We start from the raw sequence: 27,885 nt of genomic DNA on the forward strand, positions 1-27,885 counted from the left end.
TGAAGTTATCTCTCTCTTCAGACATGTGTGAGAACAGCAATGGATCTTAGTTACAACCTGCTAAGATCATAGAAATCCCAGGCAGATTCTTCTTTTTTTTCTGCCTGGAACAAAATAGCACAACTCCGGTACTATTTAAAAATAATAAATTGATTGAAGCAAAATAACAGCTACATTTCACCACTTATCTCTTACTACCTCCATGCTTGTTGAGAGTTGCAAGATAATGACTGGATATGGTAGTGAGGGGAGGAGCTATATTGACAGCTCTGCTGTGGGTGTCCTCTTGCAACTTCCTGTTGGGAATGAGAATATCCCACAAGTAATGGATGATCCGTGGACTGGATACACCTTACAAGAGAAAAAGGTATCACTGCATACTGCAATACTTTGTTTTTTGAGCATCTTATCTACTGGACTAACACGGCTACTCCAATCTTCACTATATATATATATATATATATATATATATATATAGCAGTCTCTGGTGAACTCTGCACTCACTTTATGTTACATCCGCCCAGGGTGCATCCAAACAACATTCAGTAATAGCGACAAAAAAGAGCACTCACTGGGTCTATCATTGATATAGCAAAAAAATTGCTTTTTATTTGTACAGGTAACGTTTCGGGGATTCCAACCCCGTCCTCAGACCTTACATAATACACACTAAATCTTACCTTAAATACCCTCCACCGACTGTGCATATCGCTGTACCGGAAGTCGACCGGCGTTCTGCCCGCACCACTGCGCATGCCCAGAGCGTCGGCACGACAACCGGACCCAGCGTCATGCTTAAAAAATATATACACATAACACCGTGGTTAAAAACAAGAACATGGAATAAGTGAAAAACAATGCAGCCTCATATTTAGTCTAAAGTAAGCTCAAAAGAATTATAGTTTACCTGCTAGCCTAGTATTTAAACTACGATCTTAAAGCACATTATGTTAATTATACCTGAGGTAACTTAAAGCACATTATGTTAATTATACCTGAGGTAACTTAATAGTTGTATCATTTTATTGCATTTACTTGCCTGAGAATCAATACTAACTATCTTACTTGCATTTCAGCTTTTTGGCTACGCATACTAAGAGAACTTAAATCATAATGGGCACTATGTATTTCCTAAGCAAACTATACAGTGATATAGCAATCAAAAGACCCTGATGCCTGCTTATTCTATAGTTTGATCTACAAAAATCTTTCTAATTAATTAGGGGCCAATATATTATAAATTATAAAAAACATTATAAATTATAAAAAACAGTGCCAATCTAGGTGGGTATTGAGCCCACCAGGTACAATAGTACCTAAATTAAAAATCCATCTCGATTCGCACTGCAGCAACATCCTATCTCGATCTCCACCCCTAGTGAGTGGTGGTATGTGATCAATGATCACATATCTCAGGTCCGCTACCGTATGGCCCCTCAGCACAAAATGTCGCCCAACTGGTTGTTCCGAATCATGGTTTTTAATTGCCAATCGGATTGCCGTGCGGTGATTAGCCATACGGCTAGTGAAAAAGAATTGGAACATCATAGAGAGCGATAAAAAATTACCTTTTAAAGGGACTTTACACCCACAAGTGGGATATAGAAGAGCAAGATCACTACGGGATATCCTGGTAAAGGTGGACCCGGTTCATAACTACACAAAAAAGAACTGGCTACACACTTCTAAGCCTGGTTGTTATAAGTGCATGGGTTGCACTACGTGCAATGGTCTAACCAATCCCAAATTCTTTACCCACCCTACAACCAATCAGAGATATATCATCCGACATAGGGTAACCTGCACGACCACACATATTGTGTACTTGTTACATTGTCCGTGCGGGTTATTCTATGTCGGAAAAACTATTGACGACCTCCGCACCCGTATGGCTAATCACCGCACGGCAATCCGATTGGCAATTAAAAACCATGATTCAGAACAACCAGTTGCGCAACATTTTGCGCTGAGGGGCCATACGGTAGCGGACCTGAGATATGTGATCATTGATCACATACCACCACTCACTAGGGGTGGAGATCGAGATAGGATGTTGCTGCAGTGCGAATCGAGATGGATTTTTAATTTAGGTACTATTGTACCTGGTGGGCTCAATACCCACCTAGATTGGCACTGTTTTTTATAATTTATAATGTTTTTTATAATTTATAATATATTGGCCCCTAATTCATTAGAAAGGTTTTTGTAGATCAAACTATAGAATAAGTAGGCATCAGGGTCTTTTGATTGCTATATCACTGTATAGTTTGCTTAGGAAATACATAGTGTCCATTATGATTTAAGTTCTCTTAGTATGCGTAGCCAAAAAGCTGAAATGCAAGTAAGATAGTTAGTATCGATTCTCAGGCAAGTAAATGCAATAAAATGATACAACTATTAAGTTACCTCAGGTATAATTAACATAATGTGCTTTAAGATCGTAGTTTAAATACTAGGCTAGCAGGTAAACTATAATTCTTTTGAGCTTACTTTAGACTAAATATGAGGCTGCATTGTTTTTCACTTATTCCATGTTCTTGTTTTTAACCACGGTGTTATGTGTATATATTTTTTAAGCATGACGCTGGGTCCGGTTGTCGTGCCGATGCTCTGGGCATGCGCAGTGGTGCGGGCAGAACGCCGGTCGACTTCCGGTACAGCGATATGCACAGTCGGTGGAGGGTATTTAAGGTAAGATTTAGTGTGTATTATGTAAGGTCTGAGGACGGGGTTGGAATCCCCGAAACGTTACCTGTACAAATAAAAAGCAATTTTTTTGCTATATCAATGATAGACCCAGTGAGTGCTCTTTTTTGTCGCTATTACTATATATATATATATATATATATATATATATATATATATATATATATATATATATATATATATATATATATATATATATATATATATACAGTGGATATAAAAAGTCTACACACCCCTGTTAAAATGTCAGGTTTCTGTGATGTAAAAAAATGAGACAAAGATAAATCATTTCAAAACTTTTTCCACCTTTAATGTGACCTATAAACTCAATTGAAAAACAAACTGAAATCTTTTAGGTAAAGGGAAATAAAAAAAATAATAATAATATGGTTGCATAAGTGTGAACACCCTTTTATAACTGGGGATGTAGCTGTGTTCAGAATTAAGCAATCACATTCAAAATCATGTTAAATAGGAGTCAGTACACACCTGTCATCATTTAAAGTGCCTCTGATTAACCCCAAATAAAGTTCAGCTGTTCTAGTTGGTCTTTCCTGACATTTTGTTAGTCTCATCCTACAGCAAAAGCCATGGTCCGCAGAGAGCTTCTAAAGCATCAGAGGGATCTCATTGTTAAAAGGTATCAGTCAGGAGAAGGGTACAAAAGAATTTCCAAAGCATTAGATATACCATGGAACACAGTGAAGACAGTCATCATCAAGTGGAGAATATATGGTGCAACAGTGACATTACCAAGAACTGGATGTCCCTCCAAAATTGATGAAAAGACGAGAAGAAAACTGGTCTTGGAGGCTACCAAGAGGCCTACAGCAACATTAAAGGCGCTGCAGGAGTATCTGGCAAGTACTGGCTGTGTGGTACATGTGACAACAATCGCCCGTATTCTTCATATGTCTGGGCTATGGGGTTGAGTGGCAAGACAGAAGCCTTTTCTTACAAATAAAAACATGCAAGCCCGGCTAAATTTTGCAAAAACACATCTGAAGTTTCCCAAAAGCATGTTGCAAAAGGTGTTCTGGTCTGATGAAACCAAAGTTGAACTTTTTGGCCATAATTCCAAAAGATATGTTTGGCGCAAAAACAACACTGCATATCACCAAAAGAACACCATACCCACAGTGAAGCATGGTGCTGTCAGCATCATGCTTTGGGGCTGTTTTTCTTCAGCTGGAACTGGGGCCTTAGTCAAGGTAGAGGGAATAATGAACAGTTCCAAATACCAGACAATATTGGCACAAAACCTTCAGGCTTCTGCTAGAAAGCTGAACATGAAGAGGAACTTCATCTTTCAGCGTGACAACGACCCAAAGCATACATCCAAATCAACAAAGGAATGGCTTCACCAGAAGAAGATTAAAGTTTTGGGATGGCCCAGCCAGAGCCCAGACCTGAATCCAATTCAAAATCTGTGGGGTGATCTGAAGAGGGCTGTGCACAGGAGATGTCCTCGCATTCTGACAGATTTAGAGTGTTTTTGCAAAGAAGAATGGGCAAATCTTGCCAAGTCAAGATGTGCCATCCTGACAAACTAATACCCAAAAAGAATGAGTGCTGTAGTAAAATCAAAAGATGCTTCAATAAAGTATTAGTTTAAGGGTGTTCACACTTATGCAACCATATTATTTTAGTTTTTTATTTTCATTTCCCTTTACCTAAAAGATTTCAGTTTGTTTTTCAATTGAGTTGTACAGTTTATAGGTCACATTAAAGGTGGAAAAAGTTCTGAAATAATTTATCTTTGTCTCATTTTTTTACATCACAGAAACCTGACATTTTAACAGGGGTGTGTAGACTTTTTATATCCACTGTATATATATGTGTGTGTGTATGTGTGTGTATATATATATATATATATATATATATATATATATATATATATGTGTGTGTGTGTGTGTGCTTTTATATTTTTTTTTAAATGTTATAGTTTAATAACTAGTAGCTAAATATTTGTAATATATGTGTATATCTATGTGTGTGTATATGAATGCGAATGTGTGTATATGTGTGTGTGCTTGCATGCATGGGTAAAGTCTAAATGAAAACACTCCGCAAAAATCAGTAACACTCCCTCCACCACCCTAGTTAGTGGGTGATTATGGTGCAGCTACACCTCTGCGGATTCTTTCCTGGTCCACATATTATAGACTGGGCTGTGATGTTTTGGCTGATACCACCGTTTCCCCTTCTAAGACTCCTGAGTGAGCACTCCACCAAACCCCTGCACAAACATTTAAATAGTAATTTTTCCTAATTTAGTTAAAATATATATATATATATTTTTATTAATGACTAGGCCTGCCCAGTATATTTTTTTACAATGAAGTCCATCTATCCCTCTATCCCTGTCCCTATCCCTCTGTCCCTGTCCCTCTATCCCTATATCCCTGTCCCTATCCTTCAGTCCCTATCCCTGTGTCCTTACCCCTGTGTCCCTATCCCTCTGCCCCTATCTCCCTGTCCCTATCCCTCTGTCCCTATCCCTCTACCCCTATCCCTCTGTCCCTATCCCTCTGTCCCTATCCCTCTGTCCCTATCCATCTGTCCCTATCCCTCTGTCCCTATCCCTCTGTCCCTATCCCTCTGCCCCTATCCATCTGTCCCTATCCCTCTGTCCCTATCCCTCTGTCCCTATCCCTCTGTCCCTATCCCTCGGCCCCTATCTCTCTGTCCCTATCCCTCTGTCCCTATCCCTCTGTCCCTATCCCTCTGTCCCTATCCCTCTGCCCCTATTCCTCTGTCCCTATCCCTCTGTCCCTGTCCCTCTGTCCCTATCCCTCTGTCCCTGTCCCTCTGTCCGTATACATCTCCCTCTGTCCCTATCCCTCTATCCCTGTCCCTATCCTTCTGTCCCTTTCCCTCTGTCCCTATCCCTATCCCTCTGCCCCTGTCCCTCTATCCCTATCCCTCTATCCCTGTCCCTATCCTTCTGTTCCTTTCCCTCTGTCACTATCCTTCTGCCCTTATCCCTCTATTCCTATCCCTCTATCCCTGTCCTTCTGCCCCTATCTCTCTGTCCCAATTCCTCCGTCCCTATCCCTCTATCCCTCTATCCCTGTCCCTCTGTCCCTGTCCCTCTATCCCTGTCCCTCTATCCCTTTGTCCCTCTCCCTCTGCCCCATTCCTTCTGTCCCTGTTCTTCTGTCCCTGTCCCTATACCTCTGTCCCTATCCCTCTTTCCCTGATACCCCCTTAAACAGCTCACTAACCCTCCCCCCTCTATTGCCACCATCTTAGGTACTGGCAGCTGTCTGCCAGTACCTATAAACCCCTTTTTTCTATTCTTTTTTTCTGTAGTGTAGTGTAGTGTAGTGGTCCCCCCCCACCCCTAAACCCCTTTTCTGTGGTGTAGCTGCCTCATCCCTCCCTGTCCTATTTTTCTTTTCTTTCTGTAGTAGGGCACTCACACTCCCTTCCCTCCCCCCTCCGCTGCTGAGCCGCCCACACCTTCCGCCGGCACCAGCAGAAGATCGTTACAGACGGTGACACACACAGTGTCACCGTCTGTAACGATCAGGCATCTGGCCTCATATGTAGGCGGAGGACCGATCGCCTAGGCTCCATATGCGGCAGATGCCTGAAGCTTCAGGATCTCCAGCTCTCAGCTGTTATGTTACAAGTGAGAGCTGGAGCTCCTGAAGCTGTCTCGCACTGCAGGCTGCGTGCGCAACTGAAGACGGCGACGGACAGGTTACAAACATGATTATGTTATAGATGTATGTCTGGTATTAAAATTCCTACAGTGGCGAGAGGAACTCTTGAGTGCCGACTTTGCTGAATGGTCAGTGCGCCTCTGATGTGTGTGTGCATATAGATAGATAGATAGATAGATAGATAGATGATAGATAGATAGATGATAGATAGATAGATGATAGATAGATAGATGATAGATAGATAGATAGATAGATAGATAGATAGACACACATACTATTGAAAAGGGCCACTGCAAATCTATCAGTTTCTCTGGTTTTACTGTCTTATATATATGTGTTTGAGTAATATGAACAATTGCAAATAAAAATATTGTCATTTAAAGTATTTATTTGCAGAAATTGACAACTGGTCAAAGTTTATACTGGTTTTTAAATAACCTTTTTTTTAATCAATAATTCAAGAAAATACATTTTCTTACCATAAGAATATAAAGATTATTTATATGATAATAATCACTCACAGTATAAAAAATGCACAAGTAAAAAGCAAACAGAACTGCCAATTGACAGCCACAATAACTATTAATAGCTGTTAGTACTGATGCTGGTCCGCCTACAATAAATGTCCCCTGCATTTCCAGTTGCACATTTTTTTTAAATAGCTAACTGAAAAATATTAAACATGCACTGCTAAACTGTCACACAAGTAAAAGGCTAACTAGACAAGAACAAAGCTGTGGGCGGAGCTTGACGGCCATTTTCAGTTGCTAACAAACAATGATTATTTAAAAGTTTCATGTACTTCTTACAAACTTATAGATGTGTAACCTGTTGCAACATGCTTGTCTGGGACATTACAATACGTAATAAAGAATAAATATTGGGTCTAGAAGTGTGTGTATGTGTGTCTGCATGTATAAGTGTATGCTATGTAGTGTGTGTCTGCATGTATAAGTGTATGCTGCATGTATAAGTGTATGCTATGTAATGTGTGTGTGTATCTGCATGTATAAGTGTATGCTATGTAGTGTGTGTGTATCTGCATGTGTAAGTGTATGCTATGTAGTGTGTGTGTATCTGCATGTATAAGTGTATGCTATGTAGTGTGTGTGTATCTGCATGTGTAAGTGTATGCTATGTAGTGTGTGTGTGTATCTGCATGTGTAAGTGTATGCTATGTAGTGTGTGTGTATCTGCATGTATAAGTGTATGCTATGTAGTGTGTGTGTGTATCTGCATGTGTAAGTGTATGCTATGTAGTGTGCTACTGTGCACGTTTGCTGACTTTAAAGGCCAGAATCTAGAATATTGGGGAATGCAGAGAGCAGTTTTAAAGAATTTATTATTAAATGTCCAATTAAGATAAAAATATTTAGCAATGTATTTGCAAAGGCTAATTAAATACCAGTGGTTTGAGCTTGTGTTTGATTTGCTGCCTAAGTGTATTAAAATATATGACTTTATTTAGAATTTTATTTATATTACTTTAATCTTATTATTTTTTAAGCCCCGCCCACCACATTTCATTTTTTTTTTGCGGGGGGTGGGGGGGGGGTCCCTCTTTTGAATTTTGAAATGTTGGGAGGTATGCATGTATAACAAAGGCAAAGAGAATACAGTCCATGTAATTTAAAGTGAAGGTAAATTTTCATGTTAAAGTGCCCGTTTAAAAAAAAAAAAAACTATTAAAAACAGGGGCACTTTCATTCATGAAAATTGACATAGCACAGTATTTTAAAAATACTTACCTTGTTCTTCTGAAACGCTGGATCGCCGTTCTGAAACAATGCCCCGCGTGCTTCTTCCTGGTTTACTTACCCAGCAATGACAAAACCAGCTTCCTCCAATCACGGCATTGCCTCAGGCAATGATTACCCCGGGGGGGAAGCCGTGATTGGAGGATGCCGGAATCGTCATTGCTGACGTGTGAAGAGGCTTGCGACGGGCTGGTGAAGCACTGGAAAGGCTTCAAGAAGAAAAGGTAAGTATATTTTAAAAAAAACTGCTGAAATGTCAATTTTCATGAATGAAAGTGTTCTTGTTTTTAATAGTTTTTTTAAAAACCGGGCACTTTCACATGAAAATTGAACTTAACTTTAAGCAGGTTAATGCTGTAATGGTAGATGGATTAATAGCATATAGCCCAAAGCAGTTCCAAACGTTATTGTGGCTTAGTGTCATTCAAACAGCAAAGATATAGCAGTAAGAGCAGGCGCTTGCAAACAGCATCCTATTCATGCAAGTTAGTAGCGGTAAAAAGTGTCAGTCAGTTAAAGCGTAATACACAGTAATACAAATGATATGCGCTAACTTTGCTGTGAATTTGCCTATCTCACTACTTATGTCTGTTGGACTGTGAATTACTGTTTATTACGCTTTAACTGACTAACACTTTTTACCGCTACTCAGAGATGAAAAGGTAGGGCACACTGAGCGCGCACAACCGCATCTACATGCTGCGCACCGCTCCGCTTGCAGTGTGTCACAGCCTTAAGACTGCTGCTTCTTAATTGGTCCACTGCCTCTGAGGCTGCGGTCTGCAATCAGCCCGATCCTATGCGATCGGGTTGATTGACACCTCCTGCTAGTGCCCGCAAATCTGCAGGGGGTGGCATTGCACAAGCAGTTTACCAGAACTGCTTGTGCAATGTTAAATGCGGACAGTGTATGCTATCTGCTCTCAGTGATGTCTGGCTGATGACTTATAAATGGAGACCTTTATGAGAAGGAAAAATACTTGCAATATAAAGCTCAGTAAAATAAGCAGATGATTTCTTCCCAGGCTGGAGAGTTTCAGGCCCTTCAACAGATGTTAGATAAAGATCTAAATTCTAGGCTACATATGCAGAATTGATCTTTTATAAAAAAATAAATAAAATAAAATAAGGTACAAGGTCTTGAGACCAAGGGGGATATTTATCAAAGCGTCAACTATGTTGCATCTGAATACAATTTCCTTATTTATCAAAAAAGCCGTAAAAAAAAAACGCGCTTCAAGTACGGTGCGAAGAGCATCGGACTGGTGTTAACTGTCATTGATGTTACGGCTATTTGGGTTTTTCCCAACTTTATTTATACCATTTCATTACTGTCCACAAACAAGCACATTTCTCTTTAGCACATTATTGTATATAGTGTAAATGTGTTCTTTTTCTGAGCAGGACTAATTGCGAATATAGCAAGTAGCGACATATTTGGTGCAAAGTGGAGAGTGAATTATTAGAATTCTTTTTAATATTGGACATAAATATTTTAGTATGTATATACACACACACATACTCTGTATGTATATATATATATATATATATATATATATATATTTATATATGTGTGTGTGTGTGTTATGTCAGAAATCTTTTGCAAACATATTTACATGTCCCTAAGTGCAAATATAACATGTAATCAGAGTATCATATGTATTTATTTGCAATCAATGGATATTTTAAAGGGATAGGAAAGTAAAAATGTAAGTTGCGCTAGTGGGAGCTAGCTGCTAATTGGTGCCTGCGCACATGATTGGCTAAATAGATGTGTTCAGCTAGCTGCCAGTAGTGCAATACTGTTCCTTCAGCAAAGGATAACAAGAGAATGAAGCAAATTTGATAATAGAAGTAAATTGGAAATTTGTTTAAAATTGTATGTTCTATCCAAATCATGAAAGAATATTTTGGGGTTTCCTGTCCCTTTAAGAGCTGGGCCAGGTTTCTCTCTGCACCTGTCTAACTCCTCATTATTGCAATCTAGTTTTAAAAAACCACCCCTTCACAGGTGTTATAAAATGGGCTGGCATATAAGATGACATTTCTTACTGAAAAAGAAATTCAAGAGAAGGAAGAAATACACTGAAAATAGCATGACAGTAAAGAGGTGATTTTTATTTCTGCTGTATCTGAATCATGACAGTTTAATGTTAGGTGGGCTATCCCTTTGAGCCATCAGCTTAAAATTATATTGAATCAAACATCAATTCGAATTTTAAAATCCTTGTCTAAAATATTACACTGTGTGTCCTAGGGGCCCATTTATCAAGCTGCTGAAGGCTTGCCAGAAACACCAGTTATGAAGCAGCGGTCTAAAGACCGCTGCTCCATAACCTGTCTGTCTGCTCTTAAGAGGCGGACAGACATCGCTGCAATTCAACCCGATCGAATACGATCGGGTTGATTGACACCCCCTGATAGCGGCCGCGAATCTGCAGGGGGCAGCGTTGCACCAGCAGTTCACAAGAGTTGCTGGTGCAATGCTGAATGCAGACAGCGTATTGCTCTTCGCATTCAGCGATGTCTGTCAGACATGATCCGCTGATCAGATCATGTCGAACAGACACATAATAAATAGGCCCCCTAATGTCAGCATCAATATTTATCTTTAATACTAATTTCACATATACATACTTTCAAAGAATAATACACAATGTAACAAATGGCACCTACAAGTTTTGATGAGTGATCAATGACACAAGTATCGAGCAATTTGATTCGTTAGTGATAGTTTATAATGTGTATTTGAATCAGATTGGCTAATGTCATAAATCATGTGATTATGCATATTCCAATCAAAAGTGGTTGAATAATTCACTAGTGTGTGGGTTATTTAGGAGTTTGCGTCATAATTGGTACGAAAACTGTTGCGTCAAATATGGCGCGAAGTGGAGAGTGGGACTTGTATTACATGGCTTAAACATGGTGCACAAAGATTTTTCCAAGAAATAAAAGGAAGTTAGCTATATTATGTTGTGTATTTATTTCATTTTTATCTCTATATCTATTAGTGCGACAAGTCTGGGGGAAAACCTTTCAACAAATTTGTAGAAATAATATTGTCCCCTTGCTTTGTAATGAGAGACACATTTGTAGCATAATCCATAAGTAATAGTGTATTTTTCATTTGTATCCCTATATCTACTAGTGCACCAAATGTGGAACAATAATATTGTTTGATTTAGAAAGGGTATACAATTTTAATAAAGTTTCTAATTTACTTTTATTATGTAATATACTTCATTCTCTTGCAGCATCAAACATAAGCTTTCTGTGTTTTCAGACTCCTATTGAGTTCTATGGCATCCGCGACCTGAAGGTACAAATTTGCTCCATAGAGGCCTTATTCTTGAAGGAAAAAAGAAACTGGTGTAAAAAACTCTGCGCTAGATTAAGATCAAGCTTTACATATAAAAACAGGCAATCCCAAAGCCTGGAAACATTTAAAGATATAGAAAAAATATACTATGTGTGAGCGCTTCTGTAAAAAAACACTGGCTTAAGATCTTTTTGTATGGCAAAAAATTTATAATTTTTTTTTTAAAAATTATAAACTTTCATATATTGATTGAAAAATTAATTCACCAATGCAAATTGCTTCAAGCAAACAATCAATTTATTTTCAGAAAAAGTATAGATAAAAAGATTTATATATATATGCTTACTTATACTTATGTAAAACTTCTAAATATATTGGTACCAATATTGACAGAATTTAATATTAAAAGGTAACTAACATATTAGTTAGTGCTAAATTTATAGGAACTTTATTTAAAAAGAGTCTAAGAAATGGAAATCCTATAGCACAAAGCAACAAATGCTAGTATAGCAGATATGTCTTGATATATATATAAAAAAAAGCATCATTAAAATACAATGTAGATAAACAGTGTTATAGATCAATAAGTTTATAGTATCATCATATCCATGTATAGGTAGGGTAATATGATAAGGAAACATGCAATCCAACTATTTGTCCACAGTTCCTACTGCTGTCTTTACGGATATTTAGGATAGCTAATTGGGAACAGAGTCACTCTTTAGTTGGTCGTAATGTTTACAGATTTATAATTAAATCACCACAAACCGTCTATGTACTTAGGCTGATGTTTAGACAATTATTTGTTGAGGTACCTTAGTCGTTGTCCAAAGCTGTGTTATCCCAAATGCTGTATATTTCCTTTCAATGTTTTTGTTTTTTTGTAAAGGTTTATCCTTATTGCAGTGTTCGTGTATGCTGCCGCTGGCGCCAAACACAATCCATGCTTGTTTCCAAGCATGCCCACAGATGCGGGGGTGGCGCCCGAACTTCCGGTAGTTCCTGTGTGATACGTCACAGTGATTCCTGGGCGAGTAGTCCGTAGAACGCATTATTCTTGAAGGCCCAAGACGAAGCCACAGCTCTAGTTAAATGAGCCGTGATCCTCTGAGGAGGCTTATGTCCCGCTGTCTCATAGGCCAAGCGAATCAAGCAACTCAACCAAAAAGACAAAGAAGTAGAAGAGGCTCTCTGCCCCTTGCGCTTCCCTGAATACACCACAAAAAGAGATGTAGACTGTCTGAAATTCTTTGTAGCCTGAAGATAGAACTTCAGGGCACGAACCACATCTAGATTATGAAGTAACCTTTCTTTGGAAGAAGAAGGGTTAAGGCACAAAGAAGGAACCACTATTTCCTGATTGATGTTACGGTTAGACATCACCTTGGGAAGAAACCCCAAACCAGTGCGCAGTACCGCCGTATCCGCATGAAAAAACAGATACAGTTCAGATACTCTTCGTGCCGATGCAATGGCCAACAGGAAGAGAACCTTCCAAAACAGAATCTTAATGTCAATGGAATGCATAGGTTCAAACGGAACCCTCTGCAATACCTTAAGGACCAAGTTTAAGCTCCATGGGGGAGCAGACTGTCTAAAGACAGGCCTGATTCTAGACAGAGCCTGAACAAAAGATTGGATGTCAGGGAGCTCAGCGAGTCTCCAATGCAACAATACTGATAATGCCAAAATCTGTCCCTTTAAGGAACTGGCAGCAAGATCCTTCTCCAAACCATCTTGGAGAAAGGACAGAATCCTGGATACCTTCACCTTATGCCAGGGATATCCATGCTTCTCACACCAGGACAAGTAAGTCCTCCACACCTGCGACGAGTGACTGGCTTCTTTGCCTGAACTAGACTGTCGATTACACTTTCAGAAAAGCCTCTCTTGGCCAAGACTAGGCCTTCAATCTTCACACAGTCAGCCTCAGAGAATCTAGATTTTGATGTTGAAAAGGGCCCTGTTCTAGCAGATCCCTGCGACAGGGTAACCTCCACGGTGGAGAGGATGACATCCCCACCAGATCCACAAACTACGTCCTTCGCGGCCACGATGGAGCAATCAGAATGGCCGAAGCTCGCTCCTGTTTGATCATGCCAATACACAAGGTAGAAGTGGTAACGGTGGAAAAATGTAAGCTAGGCTGAATCCCCAAGGCACCGCCAAGGCATTTATCAGCTCTGCCTGAGGATCCCTGAACCTCGACCCATAACGGGGTAGCTTGAAATTGAGACTGGACACCATAAGATCTATCTCCGGCATTTCCCACCTGAGACAAATGTCCGCAAACACTTCAGGGTAAAAAGACTATTCCCCGGATGGAAGGATTGCCTGCTGAGAAAGTCCGCTTCCCAGTTGTGCACACCTGGGATGTGAATCGCTGAAAGCGAGCAGCTGTGGGACTCCGCCCACTCCAAGATCCGAGACACCTCCCTTATGGCTAGGGAGCTCCTCGTACCCCCCTGATGGTTGATGTAAGCCACCAAGGTTATTTTGTCGGTCTGGAATCTGATGAAGCTAAACGTCCATAGAGGAGCCCATGCCTTCAGAGGATTGTGCTCAGAGTTCCAGAATATTTATCGGGAGGAGAGACTCCTCCCCAGGACCATTTTCCTTGTGCCATCCTGGCACCCCAAACAGCTCCCCATCCTGCCAGACTCGCGTCCATGGTCACAATCTCCCAGGACAGTCTCAAGAAGGATATCCCCATGGACAGCTGCTCCAGACAGATCCACCAAGAGAGGGAATTCCGAGTCCGAGCATCCATGGATATCTGCTGTGACAGATCTGAATGATCGCAGTTCCACATGCACAATTGAAGAGGTCTGAGATGGAACCTGGTGAATGGAATGACGTCTAAGCTGGAAACCATGGATCAAATCACCTCCATACACTGAGCCACCGAGGGGCTTGAGGAGGACTGAAGGGCAAGACAAGATGACGCAATCTTCCGGCGTTGATGGTCTGTAAGAAATATCTTCATGGACATAGAGTCTATTATCGTGCCCAGGAACTCCACCCTGTTGTTGGGAAACATGGAACTCTTTCCTGAGTTGATCTTCCAACCATGAGATTGGAGCAAAAGAAGAAGCACCCTCGAATGATCCTCTGCAAGACTGAGCGACGGCGCCTGGACTAGGATGTCGTCCAGATAGGGTGCCATGGCAATGCCTCTGGATCTGGTCCCCGCCAGAAGCGCCCCCAGAACCTTTGTGAAGACTCTCGAGGCAGTCACTAGACCAAAATGAAGGGCCACCAACTGGAAGTATTGGTCCAGAAACGCAAATCTTAGTTACTGGAAGTGGTCCCTGTGAATTGGCACATGAAGGTAAGCGTCCTTCAAGTCTATAGTTGTCATGAACTGTCCCTCTTGAACTAGGGGCAGAATAGATCTGATCGTTTCCATTTTGAACAATGGAACACTCAGAAACTTGTTTAAGCACTTTAGGTCCAGAATCGGGCGGAACGTGTCCTCCTTTTTTGGAGTCACATAAAGATTTGAATAGTACCCTAGACCCTTCTCTGCTTGGGGTACTGGTACGATAACACCTAGAGAGGAGAGATCTCTCACACATTCTAGAAAGGCTTCTCTCTTTTCCGGTCTTGAAGACAGGTTTGACAGGGGAATCTGCCCCTGGGCGGTTGGGATCTGAACCCTATCCTGTAACCCTGGGCGACAACATCCAGAACCCAAGGATCCTGAACGTCCTGCAACCAGGCATCTGAGAAGAGAGATAATCTGCCCCCTACTTGGCCCAGAGACTGGTCGGGGGCCGCCCCTTCATGCCGATTTTGTCTCGGCGGGCAAACAGAATCTTTCCTTGAAATGGCAGGGACAACAGCCTCGACTTAGAGGTCATGCCCGCAGACCAAGACTTTAGCCACAAAGCCCAGCGAGCTAAAATGGAAAAACCTGACACCTTAGCGTTCAGGCAAATAATTTGCATATTGGCATCACATATGAAAGAATTGGCAATCTTCAGCACCTTAATCTTATCTTGTATCTCGTCGATAGAAGTCTCCCGTCAACCATTCCACACAGGGATTCACACCAATAGGTCGCAGCTCCGGTGACCGTGGCTATGGCCGCTGCCGGCTGAAAAACAAACCCTGTGTGTTGAAACATCTTCTTTAACATGTTTTCCAACTTTTTATCCATGGGCTCTTTAAATGACGAATAGTTGTCTGCTTCGATAGCGTGGATATAGCACCATCCATCTTAGGGACAGTACCCCACAGCTCAAGCTGAGAGTCCAGAAAGGGGAACAGTTTCTTAAAGGAAGAAGAAGGGGAAAAGGAAGAACCTAATTGCTCCCATTCATTCTTAATAATATTTGCCATCTTAACAGGAACCAGGGAAAGCCTGAGGCACCACCCTGTCCTCATATACCTTATCAAGCTTACTAATCGCAGGTTACTCTGGGAATTTCAGTTCCGGAACTTCCAGGGTAGCAAGCACTTGTTTCATCAAAAAGTGCAAATTTTCCGTCCTAAACCTAAAGTCAGGTTCCTCCGCAGTCGGAGGTTTAGATGACATGGACTCAGACCCAGAAGGGGCCTCCTTCAAAGTATCGATGGGGCCTCGTCATTGTATAATGCCTCAGATATTTCCACAGGCATAGACAACCCCTGGGCTGGGCCACCAAGATACGCCCTACGCTTGCGCTTAGCAGAACGTGGTAAGGCATGGATCACTTTCAATACCGCCGTTTGCCGTTGGTCCACAAAATCTGACGGCCAACGAATCTCTCCCACAAAAGTAATGGTTGGACCCTGGGGCACTGCATGTGTAATAGGAGATTGATGCAGGGAACGCACTTCACGGGACGGGGAACCCTCAGAGGTGGACGGCTCAGTAGTACTAGACATCCGTTTGCTTTTAGATGTCGTAACTTTATTAAGGCATGTGGAACATAGTTGAGCAGGCTGATCTACCAGAACCTCCTCACAATAAACACACAAATAAGACCTTATTAAAGAGGGAGAACCCTCTAACCTGTCAGAGTCTTCCATAGCTTGCGCTATTATTACGGACTAGATTAACTTAATAAATAGGCACCTTTATAACCTCCAATGGCCGGGGCACTCACCACCTCCTATGACCCGGACTACAGAAACCGTTTTGTCTAGTGCACCGCTGATCAACAGAGGAAGAGAGATAGCCACACCCTGTCACATGGAATGCCCGACAGGACCGCCCCTGCCTAAGGAGAAAACGCGCCAAAAAAGCTACGCTATACTCCTATAAGTCACCTGAAGTTCCACACATTGCCAGAGCCTCATCTCGCACATAATGCAGCAATGACACAATAAACAATATCATGTATAAACCTCCCCTGTTCAATAATCCCCTTTCCAGGAATATTAACCCTTGATTCTTTAAAGATAAAAGGCGTCACACTGTGACCCTGTCTTCCGTGTTATCATTATGTAATAAAAAATTAAACAATTTTACCAGAATCTATGCCGTAGAACAGGAACACGGCCCTTCAAGTGTGACAGGTTAGTAGCCTCGCTCCTGACATGGACTTGAGTGTAGAAAGCAGGCAGCAAAACTCGTCAACGCTGCTTGTGGAGCTTGTGGAGTCAGGATGGTTTCGCAGAAAGACTCTCCCTGCATCTCCGGGCTCTAACTTTTGTCCAGGCTCTCACTGAGAGGCTGACAGGACTACTTAAAACTCCAGTCCCAATGCGAAGAGTACTACTCCGATCTTCGGCACTTCTCTGCATCTTCGGCACTTCTCTGCCATCCTCCTGTGACGAAAGGCAAAGAATGACTGGGGGATGAGGGAAGTGGGGGAGGTATTTAAGCCTTTGGCTGGGGTGTCTTTGCCTCCTCCTGGTGGCAAGGTTCTTAATTCCCAACAGTAATGAATGAAGCCCTGGACTCTCCTCCCCTTTAGATGGAAAAAAATATTTTATTCAGCGATTCTTAGCTATGTTAAATTTGTCTGTTCTCGATAACTTTGTTATCTGTAATAAAGACCACTGCTCCATAACTTGTCCACCTGCTCTGAGGCAGCGGACAGATATCAACCTGATCAAATACGATTGGGTTGATTGACACCCCCTGCTAGCGGCCAAATGGCGTGAATCTGCAGGGGGCGGCATTGCACCAGCAGTTCACAAGAACTGCTGGTGCAGTGATAAATGCCGGCAGCGTATGCTGCCAGCATTTATCGATGGGCAGCGGACATGATACGCTACTTCGTATCATGTCCGCTCGCACATTGTTAAATATGCCCCATAAACTCTTTGTACTTTCTGATGGTACTTATTCTCTAAGAATTTTACACCTGCAGGTGCCACTGATTTATCTCGCCAGCTGTATTTAGGTAAAGGAATAGTCTAGTCAAAACATCAGCTTATTTTCTCTCACAGGGGAGAGTGGACTATACTTGTATTTGCACCTAGTATAGTATACAGTATTTTTCTATTAGTTAAAGGAATAGTCTAGTCAAAATTAAACTGTCATGATTCAGACAGAGCAGGCAATTTTAAGCAACTTTCTAATTTACTCCTATTATCAATTTTTCTTCGTTCTCTTGGTATCTATATTTGAATGTACACTTAGAAGCCTGCCCATTTTTGGTTCAGCACCTGAGTAACGCTTGCTGTTTGGTGGCTACATTTAGACACCAATCAGAAAGTGCTACCCAGATACTAAACCAAAAATGGGCAGGCTTCTAAGAGTACATTGCAAATAAAGATACCAAGAGAACGAAGAAAAATTGATAATAGGATTAAATTAGAAAGTTGCTTATAATTGTGTGCCCTATCTGAATCATGAAAGTTTAATTTTGACTAGACTAGGGAATATTTATACATTTTTGTTGAGATAAAATTAATAAAACTAGCTCTCTCGATAACAAGGGAATTTTGCCGTAATTAAAGTATTCATCAGACAAAAACAAACCTTGTATGTAACCTTGAGCAATAACGCAGTAAATACATTTCACAGTAGCAAGTTATTATTTTTATAGACAAAGTATTTTGTCGCATTTGAAATTATCATGTTCTATTAATAAACGAATGCACCTAGAAAGCGTTTAAAGTGAAAGTAAATCCTAGCGTTATACAAACGCTAGGATTGACTATTGAAACAAATAAAGGGCACTTTCATTCATAAAGTATAAGATACTTCATGTAGAAAGCTCCTTTATTTGTTTCAATCGATCACCGTTTTTAGCTGGGTTTGACTTTCAGTTTAATTTTATTTAAACTAAAATACATTTATTAAAGGGATTTCTTTCATGATCCAGGGAGGCTCATTCTTCAAAAAACAAAGCTCTGTAATACATTTTGAAATATATTCCTTTTTAAAGGGACAGTAAAAAAAAAAAAAGTAAGCATATGTCATTGGCTGGCTTAGCTAGTTCCCAGTAGTGCATTGCTGTTTCTTCATCAAGGGATACCAAGAGAATTAAGCAAATTTGATAACAGAAGTAAATTGGAATAAATTGTATTCTCTATCTGAATTATAGAATAAAAATGTTGGGTTTCATGTCCCCTTTAAATTTAGCAGAGAACGTTTTTGAGTACAATAATAAACGTTTAACATTATATTGACAGCTTTTTTGGAACTATATCACAGTATATCTTTCAAAACAATAGCTGTTTTCCTTCAGTTTTAATTGCTTGAATTCAATGAGAATTTTGTCCTTGGACAAAAATAAATATTTTGTTCAGCAATTAACGGGACATGAAACCCGAAAGTTTTCTTTCATGATTCAGGTAGAGAATACAATTTTTAACAACATTCCAATTGACTTCTATTATCTAATTTGCTTAAAGGGACAGTCTACACCTAAATTTTTATTATTTACAAAGATAGATCATCTCTTTATTACCCATTCCACAGTTTTGCATAACCAATACTGTTATATTAATTTATGTTTTACCTCTGTAATTACCTTATATCTAAGTCTCTACAGACTGCCCCCTTATCTCAGTGCTTTTGATGGACATGCAGTTTAGCCAATCAGTGCAGACTCCTAAATAACTCCACGGGAGTGAGCACAGTGCTATCTATATGACACACATGAACTAGTACTGTCTAACGGTGAAAAACTTTCAAAATGCTCTGAGCTAAGAGGCGGTTTTCAACGGTTTAGAAATCAGTTTGAGCCTACCTAGGTTTAGCTTTTCAAAAATACCATCAAGGGAACAAAGCAAATTTATTGATAAAAGTCAATTGGAAAGTTGTTTAAAATTGCATGCCCTATCTGAATCATGAAAGTTTAATTTTGACTAGACTGTCCCTTTAATTCTTTAGATATCCTTTGTTGAAGAAATATCAATACACATAGGTGAGCCAATCACACACAGCACCTATGTGCAGCAACCAATCAGGAGCTACTGAGCCTATTTAGATATGGTTTATTTATGATATATCAAGAGAATGAAGCAAATTAGATAATGGAAGTGAATCGCATGCTCTTTCAAAATCCTGAATGAAAAAAATTGGGTTTAATGTCCCTTTAAGCTTAGCTATGTTTATAATTAGTGTAGGAGTTACATTTAATAATCTTTGGCTTTTCTGATAACTTAATCTGTATGTGGATTTTTACAATACAATGCATTCTAATTTATTTTACTTTAGACTTTGGTTTTGGCCTTTACGTTTTATTACATTTAAGCTTTGTACTTTCTGATGGTACTTATTCTCTAAAATTAGAGCTCGTATATTTCACCCTTCGGCCGTAGTTTTTTGGCCCATAGAGTGAGATACCAAACCAAAACTCCATTTTCACCTCGCCACAAAATGCAGGCGTAGTAAGCCTTACGCTGAGTATTGGAGCCCCGTAACTCTCTAAACTACCTGCAAAATAAAACCTAACACCTAACGCATGCGCAATGTCTATCTACCTGTCAACCGCAATCCCCCGCCGCAATCCCTAATAAAGTGTTTAACCCCTAAACCGCCGCTCCCGGACCCCGCCGCCACCTACATTAACTATATTACCCCCTAATGTGAGCCCCCTACCCCGCCGCCACCTATTTTAAATATATTAACCCCTAATATGATCCCCCTACACTGCCGCCACCTATTTTAAATATATTAACCCCTAATATGATCCCCCTACACCGCCGCCACCTATATTAACTATATTAACCCCTAATCTGAGCCCCCTACACCGCCGCCACCTATTTTAAATATATTAACCCCTAAACCTAAGTCTAACCCTAACACCCCATAACTTAATTATTATTTAAATAAATCTAAATAATATTAATATTAACTAAATTATTCCTATTTAAAACTAAATACTTACCTATAAAATAAACGCTAAGATAGCTACAATATAATTAATAATTACATTGTAGCTATTTTAGGGTTTATATTTATTTTACAGGTAACTTTGTATTTATTGTATTTATTTTAAATAGGTACAATCATACCAGACTGTGGATGTGACATGGGGAACACACACATTCAGTCCTAATACTGTCACAGTCAAAAGTACTCTGCTTATATATATTTTTTTCAAAACTGTGCCAGACCGTGCCAGTGTCATGTGACATGCCAAGCTCTTGCCATGTGCTGTTTTAGATTGCACTGTGCAGCACTGAATGCAAAGCCCTAACTCGGCATCCAGCCAATCCCACTGCATCAGAAAAGGTCCTGCTGGGGATACCACTGTTACCAGGTAACTGCTTCTTAAGGATGGCACATGTTTTGTGTCACGTAAAGCGCCAACCTTAGGGAATCTATCTACTTCCATGTTGCCGAGAGAACCACAGAGAAAAAACTGTCTCTCCATTAAGCCGGGCTTCTTTAAATGTGGTAGCAGGAGATGCAAATCTTGCTCCTATGCTACATTTGGAGTGAGCTTTGTGTCATCTGCAAATAACAAGAGTTTTCAGATTCGGGAACACATGACCTGCAATTCTTGTTATATCATTTACCTTTTGACATGCAAGGGATGCCTAAGGCAGTATGTAGGACAAACTACACGTGCCCTCAAGGACCGTTTTTTAGAACATTTACGTTCTATAGAGGATCCTGAGTCCACTACTCCAATATCCCTGCATTTCAAAAGATGTCATAACTCTGATAGTTCCCTCTTGACATTTCAAGCTACCCAATTGATCCCTATACACCCTAGGGGAGGAAACAGAGGGATCATTCTCAGTAAGAGAGAAGTTTTTTGGATTTTCCATTGGGATACTCGAATAGAATGCTATTCTAATCAGCCAAAAGAATTACAGTAGCTCTTATTCTATTGGCTATTCAAATCAGCCAATAGAATTAAAGTAGCTCTCATCTGATTGGCTGATTTGAATTTGAAGGCTCAAATCAGCCAATAGGAATTCAAGGGACGCCATTTTTAATCGCATTCCTTGAATTCCTATTCAGTGTATGGCGGAGATCGTATGAAGAGGATCCTCCACACTCCATGGCTCCGGTCTTCAGTTCCAGCATCGACGAACTTCAGTTCCAGCATCGCCGGTCTTCAGTTCCAGAGTGGACGGTCTTCAGCTTTGCAGTCATCAGTCTTTAACTCCTCCGCTCCACGCCGGCCGGTTCCTAGAAGAAGAAGAGGTCGCCGCCTGGAAGAAGACTTCTCCGCCTGGAACTGGACGTTCTCCGCCGGTCTTCAGGACAGGTAAGGACCACTTGGGGGTTAGACTTAGGTTTTTAAGGGGAGATCAGGTGGGTTTTAGAGTAGGGGTGTGTGGGTAGTGGGTTGTAATGGGGGGGTTGTTCTTTTTTTTACAGGTAAAAGACTTTATTACTTTGGGGCAATGCCCCGCAAAAGGCCCTTTTAAGGGCTGGTAATAGAGCTGATTACTTTTTTAATTTAGTTTAGGGTAGGGAAATGTTATTATTTGGGGGGGGCTTTTTTATTTTATTAGGGGGCTTAGATTAGGTGTAATTAGCTTAAAATTCTTGTAATCTTTTTTTATTTTTTTGTAATTTAGTGTTTGCTTGTTTTTGTAATATAGTTTAGTGTATTTAATTGTATTTTAGTTTAGATAATTGTAGTTTATTTAATTAATTTATTGATAGGGTAGTGTTAGGTGTATTTGTAACTTAGGTTAGGATTTATTTTACAGGTAATTTTGTAATTATTTTAACTAGGTAGCTATTAGCTATTGTACCTAGTTAAAATAAATACAACGTTACCTGTAAAATAAATATAAACCCTAAAATAGCTACAATGTAATTATTAATTATATTGTAGCTATCTTAGGGTTTATTTTATAGGTAAAGTATTTAGTTTTAATTGGAATAATTTAGTTAATAATATTAATATTATTTAGATTTATTTAAATAATAATTAAGTTAGGGAGTGTTAGGGTTAGGTTTAGGGGTTAATATATTTAAAATAGGTGGCGGCGGTGTAGGGGGATTAGATTAGGGGTTAATATAGGTGGCGGCGGTGTAGGGGGGGTCAGATTAGGGGTTAATAAATTTAATATAGGTGGCGGCGGTGTAGGGAGATCATATTAGGGGTTACTATATTTAATATAGGTGGCGGCGGTGTAGGGAGATCATATTAGGGGTTACTATATTTAATATAGGTGGCAGCAGTGTAGGGAGATCATATTAGGGGTTACTATATTTAATATAGGTGGCGGCGGTGTAGGGAGATCATATTAGGGGTTACTATATTTAATATAGTTGGCGGCGGTGTAGGGGAATCATATTAGGGGGTAATAAATTTAATATAGCTGGCAGCGGTGTAGGGGGTCAGATTAGGGGGTAATACATTTAATGTAGCTGGCGGCAGTGTAGGGGGGTCAGATTAGGGTTTAATATAGTTAATATAGGTGGCGGCGGTGTAGGGGGCTCAGATTAGGGGGTAATATATTTAATATAGGTGGCGGCGGTGTAGGGGGGTCAGATTAGGGGGGTAATATATTTAATATAGGTGGCGGTGGTGTAGGGGGGTCAGATTAGCTGGCGGCGGGGTCCGGGAGCGGCGGTTTAGGGGTTAATATATTTATTATTAGGAGTGAGAGGGGGGATTGCAGATAGAGGGGTATACATGTCGGGATGATGTTTGGGAGGCGTGCTAGACAGTAACGGGAGATTTTATACTTAAGTCAGTTTTTTTATGTGGCGGCAGTTTCTAAAGTGCCGTAAGTCACTGGCGACTCCAGAAATTTGTACTTACGCTGATTTCTGGACATCGCTAGTTTGTCCGATTAACGGCACTTTAACAACTGCCGGCGCCGTATATGTGATAGGTCGCTGTGCGAGGTGAAACTACGGGCAGCACAGGATTCCACGCTTGCGCCGAAACCTGCACCGTATATCGGATCGTGCCCTTGGTTTGAATTTCAATTGAGTAGCAGATTTCTTTCTGACAAATGTCAAAGAAAGTTATATTTTCCTTCTCATCATGTGACAGCCATCAGCCAATTACAAAATGCATATACATATATCCTCTGAATCTTGCACATGCTCAGTAGCAGCTGGCTACTGAAAATAGTGTGCTCTATCTGAATTATGAAATTTTAATTTTGACTAGACTGTAACTTTAACTAATAGAAAAATAGTGTATACTATACTAGATGCAAATACAAGTATAGTTCAGTCTCCCCTGTGAGAGAAAATAAGCTGTTTTCTGCCCAAGGACAAGAGTTTATGAGAATCAGGCTCTTCAATATCTGCTATCTTAAAATCTATATTCCTCTAATGTTAAATATGCAGAATTTATCTTATTTGAAAAAAAATGTACAAGGTTAAGAATAAGATAAAAACATATTTAAAATGTATATTTTATTGTACAACTATGCATTGTAAAGTTACAAACATACATTTGCAGTTGCTAAATAAATACAATGAAAATGTTCAAATTTGAATAATAATATTGCAGAGTTATTGCATTTAAATATATATATATATATATATATATATATATTTGCTTTTAGATGATAAGCAAATCCGTTTAAATGATGTTTTTTTGTTTCTGCACCCTCCCCAATGGGAGTGAATATTTATACATTTTTGTTAGGATAAAATAAATAAAACTAGCTCTCTCGATAACAAGGGAATTTCTCCGTCATTAAAGTGTTCACCAGACAAAAACAAACCTTGTATGTAACCTTGAGCAATAACGCAGTAAATACATTTCACAGTAGCAAGTTATTATTTTTAGAGACAAAGTATTTTGTTGCATTTTAAATTATTACATTTTATCAATAAATGAACACATTTATTTGAAATAACTACATTTTATTGATAAACATACAGCTTATTTATAACAAGAAATAAAAAACATTATGTAAGAACTTACCTGATCAATTCATTTCTTTCATATTGGCAAGAGTCCATGAGCTAGGGATATATGGGATATACATTCCTACCAGGAGGGAGCAAAGTTTCCCAAACCTCAAAATGCCTATAAATACATCTCCCACCACACCCACAACTCAGTTTTAAGGAATAGCCAAGTAGTGAGGTGACAACAAAAGGAGCAAAAAAGCATACAAAAAGAGGAACTGGAAATATAATTGTTCTTTTATACAAAAAAACATAACCACCATAAAAAGGGTAGGCCTCATGGACTCTTGCCAATATGAAAGAAATTAATTTATCAGGTAAGTTCTTACATAAATTATGCTTTCTTTCATGTAATTGGCAAGAGTCCATGAGCTAGTGACGTATGGGATAGAAATACCCAAGATGTGGAAGTCCACAGAAGAGTCACTAGAGAGGGAGGGATAAAATAACAACAGCTATTTCCACTGAGAAATGAAATCCACACAATAATTAAGTTTTTCTTTAAAAAAAACTTAAATCAAAAGCAGCAGAATCAAACTAAGACAGCTGCCTGAAGAACTTTTTTTTTTACCAAAGACTGCTTCAGAGGAAGCATAATACATCAAAATGGTAAAAACAATAAAAGTATGCAAAGAAGACCAAATGACTGCTTTGCAAATTGATCAACCAATGCTCCATTCTGAAAAAGCCCAAAAAATGACGACTGAACTTAGTAGAATGAGCTGTAAATCTCTAAAGCGGAGCCTGCCCTGCCTCCAAATAAGCCTTGAAAAACAAAAGCTTTAACCAGGATGCCAAAGAAATGGCTTAGGCTTTCTAAGCTTTTCTGGAACCAGAAAAACAACAAATAGAATAGAAGTCTTCTGAAATCCTAGTAACCTCGATATAGAATTAGAAAGTTCTTACCATATCCAATAGATGTAAAGAACTCTCAGAGAATTCTTTAGGAATAGGACACAAAGAAGAAAAAAAACAATTTCTCTAGTAATGTTGTTCAACCTCACAACCTTAGGAAGATAAAAAAAATAAAGAAGACCACAAAACAACTGATCTAGATGAAAAATCAGCTAAGGAGACACACAAGAGAGGGCTGATAAATCAGACACTCTTCTAGCAGAAGAGGTAGCCAAGAGAAACAACACTTTCCAATAAAGTAAATAATCCTCAAAGAAAATATAAACTCAAAAGAAAGAGCCTACAAAATCCTTAAACCAGATTACGAATCCAAAAAAGGAGAAATTAATAACTTAACAGGCTTGATACGAACCAGAGCCTGAAAAAAGCATTGAAAATCAGGAAGTTAAGAAATCTTTCTAAGAAATGAACAGAAAGAATCAAGATTTGTCCCTTCAAAAAAAATGAGTAGACAAACTTAATCCAAACCATCCTGAAGAGACTGTAAAATCGTTGGACTTCTAAAAGAATGCTAAGAGAATTTATGAAAAGAACACCATAAAAAATAGGTTTTCCAAACCTGATAATACATGTTCCTTCAAAGACTTATAAGCCTGCAACATAGTGAAAAAAACTGAGTCAGAGAAAACCTCTATGACTAAACACTAATCAATTTCCATACCTACAAATTAGTCATTTGAGATTCTGATGGAAAAACAGCCCTTAAAACAAGAGAGCTGGCCAAAGAGAAAGCAGCCAAGGATGGCAACTGGACAAGATCCATATACCAAACATGTGAGGCCATGTCAATGCTATCAGAAACCAAAGAGATTGTTCCAATATGATCTTGCAGATCACCCTTGGAAGAAAAAACCAGAGGCAGAAACATGTAGTTAGGTTGCAAAACCAAGACACTACCAAAGCATACACCATCTTCGCCTGATGATCCCTGGAGTTGAAAAGGTACCTTGAAAACTGAAAAAACACATCTGTATAAAGATACCACTCTCCCGGACGTAAAGTCTGATGGCTGAGATAATCTACCTCCAAAATGTGAGATATGAATCGTAGAGAATAGACAGGAGATGAATTCCATCTAAGAACGTATTCAAGATACTTCTCAATTGCTAAGGAACTGCAAGTCCCTATTGATGATTGACATATGCCACAGTAGTGAAAATATCTGTCTGAAAGCAAAAATGAACAGTTCTCGTAAAAAAGGAAAAGCTTGAAAGAGTTCTAAAATATCGATTGGTAACCTCGCCTCTTGAGGTTTCCAAACCCCTTGTGCTGTCAAAAACTCTCAGACAGCTCCCCAATCTGTAAGACTTGTATCCAATAAGAATACAATCCAGGAAGGACGAACAAAATGAGGCCCTCTGAAAAAAACGATGATAATCTTATCACCAAATCAGAGAGAGTTGAGTGTTGGAATTAAGAATATCAACTGTGATATCTGAAAACATTTCCTGCACCATTGATTCAGTATGCAAAGCTAAAGAGGTCTCAAATGAAAAACAGGCAAAAAGGAACCACGTCCGATTGCTGCAGTTATGAGACCTAAAACTTCCATGCACATAGCCACTAAAAGAAATGTTCTAGACTGTAAGTTTAGACAGGCTAACGCCAATTACAATTGACTCTTTTCCAATAAAGACAAAGTCATGAACAATAAATCCACCCAAAAAAAGGTGACCCTTGTCTAAGGAATCACGAAACTCTCCGGTAGATTAAATCCTCTAACCAAGTCTTGAAGAAACAAAACTAGTTGATTCATGAGAAATTCTAATAAAAGAAAAGTTTAAGCTAATACCAAGTTACCATCCAAATAAGGAAGCACCATAGTAGTACAAATAGGGGCATCTTGTCAAACTTAATTTGACAGGTACCACGCCCCTTTATATGCAAAACCCCACCCCTTTATATGCAGATCCCCACGCCTTTATATGCAGATTCCCGCCCACTCTCCTCCCAATATTTCCACCCTATCCGCCCACTCTTTTCCATATTTTACACCCCTTTTTTAGCTTATTGCCTTCTTTTAAGATTTTTTTTAACATTTATTTTAATGTTATAATAATAAACAATATAATTTTATTTTAAATTGTGTTGTGTTAATGTTTTATGTATTGTTTAACTGATATTTTGTAAGATTTCAATCCTATTAAATTTTAAAAAACATTTTAATTCAATGTATTCCTAATAAAGGTATTTTAAAAAAAGAAACATACAAAATATTGTCTCTGCGTATTGGGGGCTCGATTATTAGACAGAGAAGATATTTTGTATTTTTCT

The 27,885-nt window shown here is 39.4% G+C and overlaps 1 protein-coding gene across 1 annotated transcript in view; it reads right to left on the bottom strand.

Moving 5' to 3' along the window:
• The window catches only part of BICD1 (BICD cargo adaptor 1), a 672,372-nt gene that overhangs the window by 524,996 nt on the left and 119,491 nt on the right, over positions 1-27,885 (bottom strand).

Source organism: Bombina bombina, chromosome 6 (genome assembly GCF_027579735.1).
Source record: "Bombina bombina isolate aBomBom1 chromosome 6, aBomBom1.pri, whole genome shotgun sequence".
Classification (NCBI taxonomy): Eukaryota; Metazoa; Chordata; class Amphibia; order Anura; family Bombinatoridae; genus Bombina; species Bombina bombina.